At 54.1% G+C, this 5,000-nt stretch overlaps 1 non-coding gene across 1 annotated transcript in view; it reads right to left on the bottom strand.

Annotated features, from left to right (window-relative positions):
• The window catches only part of LOC124742915, a 1,909-nt gene extending 444 nt beyond the window's left edge, over positions 1 to 1,465 (bottom strand). The window contains exon 1 of the ribosomal RNA XR_007010281.1: positions 1 to 1,465. This exon is cut by the window's left edge and continues 444 nt beyond it. This is a non-coding gene — a ribosomal RNA (small subunit ribosomal RNA).
• Positions 1,466 to 5,000: the final 3,535 nt, after the last annotated feature.

Here is a 5,000-nt window from a genome sequence, read left to right on the forward strand (position 1 = left end):
ACGAAGGATGTCACGCGACTAGTTAGCAGGCTAGAGTCTCGTTCGTTATCGGAATTAACCAGACAAATCGCTCCACCAACTAAGAACGGCCATGCACCACCACCCACCGAATCAAGAAAGAGCTATCAATCTGTCAATCCTTCCGGTGTCCGGGCCTGGTGAGGTTTCCCGTGTTGAGTCAAATTAAGCCGCAGGCTCCACTCCTGGTGGTGCCCTTCCGTCAATTCCTTTAAGTTTCAGCTTTGCAACCATACTTCCCCCGGAACCCAAAAGCTTTGGTTTCCCGGAGGCTGCCCGCCGAGTCATCGGAGGAACTGCGGCGGATCGCTGGCTGGCATCGTTTATGGTTAGAACTAGGGCGGTATCTGATCGCCTTCGAACCTCTAACTTTCGTTCTTGATTAATGAAAACATACTTGGCAAATGCTTTCGCTTCTGTTCGTCTTGCGACGATCCAAGAATTTCACCTCTAACGTCGCAATACGAATGCCCCCGCCTGTCCCTATTAATCATTACCTCGGGTTCCGAAAACCAACAAAATAGAACCGAGGTCCTATTCCATTATTCCATGCACACAGTATTCAGGCGGGCTTGCCTGCTTTAAGCACTCTAATTTGTTCAAAGTAAACGTGCCGGCCCACCGAGACACTCAATAAAGAGCACCCTGGTAGGATTTCAACGGGGTCCGCCTCGGGACGCACGAGCACGCACGAGGCGGTCGCACGCCTTCAGCTCGCCCCACCGGCAGGACGTCCCACGATACATGCCAGTTAAACACCGACGGGCGGTGAACCAACAGCGTGGGACACAAATCCAACTACGAGCTTTTTAACCGCAACAACTTTAATATACGCTATTGGAGCTGGAATTACCGCGGCTGCTGGCACCAGACTTGCCCTCCAATAGATACTCGTTAAAGGATTTAAAGTGTACTCATTCCGATTACGGGGCCTCGGATGAGTCCCGTATCGTTATTTTTCGTCACTACCTCCCCGTGCCGGGAGTGGGTAATTTGCGCGCCTGCTGCCTTCCTTGGATGTGGTAGCCGTTTCTCAGGCTCCCTCTCCGGAATCGAACCCTGATTCCCCGTTACCCGTTACAACCATGGTAGGCGCAGAACCTACCATCGACAGTTGATAAGGCAGACATTTGAAAGATGCGTCGCCGGTACGAGGACCGTGCGATCAGCCCAAAGTTATTCAGAGTCACCAAGGCAAACGGACCGGACGAGCCGACCGATTGGTTTTGATCTAATAAAAGCGTCCCTTCCATCTCTGGTCGGGACTCTGTTTGCATGTATTAGCTCTAGAATTACCACAGTTATCCAAGTAACGTGGGTACGATCTAAGGAACCATAACTGATTTAATGAGCCATTCGCGGTTTCACCTTAATGCGGCTTGTACTGAGACATGCATGGCTTAATCTTTGAGACAAGCATATGACTACTGGCAGGATCAACCAGGGAGCTGCGTCAACTAGAGCTGAGCAGCCGGCCGCCCGGGAGTGTGTCCCGGGGGCCCGCGCGAACACGCAAGCGTCCGCTCAATCATTCTGCAAACAGGAGGAGGCTGAGCTCCCCTGCACAATACACCTCGAAACCCTCTCAGGTCCCGGCGGCGCGCAGCGCCGTCCCAAGTACTTGGTCGGGTTCGAGAGAGGCGCAATCGCCCGGAGTTAGGCGAGTAGACGCTTTCGGTGCGACCACCCGTGCTCCCAACTGAGCTTGCCGCTGCCGACAGAGGCCCGGGAGCGTGCTGTCGTGGCATTGCCGGCGGGAGACAACACGCGCCACCTACGGTGACCGGCAGCTCCAACGCCAGCGCCACAGAAGGACAAAAGCCCCACTTGGGTGCCGAAGCGAACTCTCCCAGCACAGCGCACGCGCCAACACATCCGCACAGCTGCGATACAAACCACCAGCGAGAACCGCTGGGGCGACCGAGCAGCAGACGGCGTCGCGGCGCCGAGCGCCGGGCGGCGGCGCATCCTCAACGCACACAGTCCTCAATCGGACCAGCACACTGAAGATGTCCACCGCGCTTCGCACCGGGCCCGCGAGGACCTACTTTGGCCGCACGGCGCCGCGCGCAGGGTGCGCCGGCGCGCAGCTGCGACGCCTGCCGCGTCCGTCGGCCGGCGCGCCTGCCACTGGCCGCCCCCACCAGCCGGCTGTAGCGCGTGCGCCCACGCACCGCGCGGCCAGCACGCCGGGAGGCGCCCCCTCACCGGCCGGGGACGGTCCCACCCAGCCACCGCCGCGTATCGCTTCACACCCAGATGCCGTTCAGTTTCGTCGGCATGGTGGGTATCGCTGGAACAACCGGTTAGTACCTCAACCTATCGTCGCCATCACCGATTCACCCCTAGCGAGAACAACCGCACCACAACAGGTTACCATTTGTTCATTTGCGTAACTTCACCAGAAAACGCAGGCGTCCATCGCCATTTGCAACTTCAACGATTATTGCATGCCTGTGTCAGGTGTCACGCCACACTACGTCTGCCCACATACACGCAACAAAATGTGCACGCCTAGACAATACGTGGAAGGTGGCCCCCGTACGTATGCGATGTCCATTGCTCGAACGACTGTCAACCGGCCTCTGTAGCATGTCGCAGATATGGAACGCGGTGCACCATGCCATCACGGTGTGTGAGGAGAGACGACTAGGTCCGAATACATCAACAGACAGCTCATGCTGATCGCCATCCACGGCGTCCGTTCCTCCCACACGTCTCTATGGCGTACCACACTGCAATCCAGCTCTCATAGGGAGACGACACGTAGCTGCGTGCACAATATTTGCACTGTATGGTCCGCCGTTTTTGGGCGCAGTCGTTGTGCGGTCACACATGTGCCACGATGTATCATTCAGTACATAAGGACGAATGTGCAGTACAGATTGTGGTTCACGCGTACGACATCAGCGGACAGTTGACACAGGCCGCACCACAACGTAGCCTGAGTACGTCGCATGCGAAGGGCATTGAACATGCAAACTTCTCACCAACCAGCTTGCGAAGGCAGGGGGCAAGGTGGGGACGTGGGGAGGGGCGGCATGTACGTCCTGCTGCCATCCACATTACAGTGTACAGCAGGAGCATGTGGAAAGTGAGCAAGACTTGCAAGGTGTTTAACATGAAGCGATACACAGGGGTGCGGGCAGTGCGAGTAGCGAACTATATTGCGAGGGTTGCGGGTGGGCAACACTACAGTAATTGAACGAGTCGTATAACAATTACAGAGCAGGTTTAGGCGACAACGTGGGTTACGTTAAGGCGACAACATGGGTTAGGTTAAGGCACAACATGGGTTAGGTTAAGGCACAACATGGGTTAGGTTAAGGCACAACATGGGTTAGGTTAAGGCACAACATGGGTTAGGTTAAGGCACAACATGGGTTAGGTTAAGGCACAACATGGGTTAGGTTAAGGCACAACATGGGTTAGGTTAAGGCACAACATGGGTTAGGTTAAGGCACAACATGGGTTAGGTTGAGGCACAACATGGGTTAGGTTGAGGCACAACATGGGTTAGGTTGAGGCACAACATGGGTTAGGTTGAGGCACAACATGGGTTAGGTTGAGGCACAACATGGGTTAGGTTGAGGCACAACATGGGTTAGGTTAAGGTACAACATGGGTTAGGTTAAGGTACAACATGGGTTAGGTTAAGGTACAACATGGGTTAGGTTAAGGTACAACATGGGTTAGGTTAAGGTACAACATGGGTTAGGTTAAGGTACAACATGGGTTAGGTTAAGGTACAACATAGGTTAGGTTAAGGTACAACATAGGTTAGGTTAAGGTACAACATAGGTTAGGTTAAGGTACAACATAGGTTAGGTTAAGGTACAACATAGGTTAGGTTAAGGTACAACATAGGTTAGGTTAGGTTAGGTTAGGTTACACGTTGTTGTACGGAAAGGTGTAGGGGGGGGGGGGGGGGGGCGGGGGCGGCAGGTTCGTTGATAGTGATTATAGTAAGTGAATGCTTGTGACATGATCAGATTTGTCACGTCAGGATGCACCTTTGGCTTATTAGAGGCGGCGCTCCAATTCTATGCTTGTGTGAGACCTGTGTCTTTGACTCATGTCATTGTTTGTGCGCTGTGACAGGAGGTACTATTGTGATGTTGGGTGCACCGTTGTATAGGACATGTGTGGGTGTTGGTGCCTGGTCTGCGCAATGGTGGATGTCGAAAGGCTGGGATATTGTATTTTCCGCACGGACCTCCTGGTCTGGTTGTGATAGTGTGGATTGTGTAATGTGGCGGAGAAGATGCACTGGATGTTGTTCCATGCTGGTGCTTACATATTGTATGTGCGCCTGTTAGAAGCAGAGAGTGGTGCGTGATCAGAGTGTCTGGCTGACGTGTGGTTCCCATTTTGGGCAGACTCTTTCAGCATGTATACGGACAGTTGTGTATATTTGCTGTAGTTTGATGGCTCTGCATTGATTACTAATCAGCGCCGTGTGTACGGGTAATCTGGTTCCAGTCCAAAATGTTCCATCTGTGTACATTAGTGACAAAGACTCCCCCCATGCAGTGGGGCTCGGTCTGTTATAACTCTTCCGCGTAATATATTTGCCCCACGTTTTTGCGACTGCGAGTGCGAGTGCAACGCGCATGGGGACCGACATGCTGATGGCTCGGTATCGGACGCCGTACAGTGAGCAACGCGATCGCGTCTCTCGCTCGTAAGTGGTACAGGTCGCGGCTCATGTATACGGACAGCGGGAATGTCGCATATTGGAAATAACTCTTCATGAAACGCAAGTTATAGGGGTGGATTGCACTTTACGAGTGCGGGAAACGTCCGCCGTTCATCCGCTGGAGGTGCGAGTTTGGCGGTTGGGGTGGTGCACGAACGGGTGCGGGTGGCGTCATTGCCGGTCCACGGCTTCGTGCGGCAGAGCCACTGGAGATTGGGTGCTATGGTCGACAGAGGCTGCAGCCTTTGTGGGTGGCGTCGAAAGGCGGCCACTGTGGCGCCAT

This window comes from Schistocerca piceifrons, unplaced genomic scaffold, assembly GCF_021461385.2.
Source record: "Schistocerca piceifrons isolate TAMUIC-IGC-003096 unplaced genomic scaffold, iqSchPice1.1 HiC_scaffold_2370, whole genome shotgun sequence".
NCBI classification, from domain to species: Eukaryota; Metazoa; Arthropoda; class Insecta; order Orthoptera; family Acrididae; genus Schistocerca; species Schistocerca piceifrons.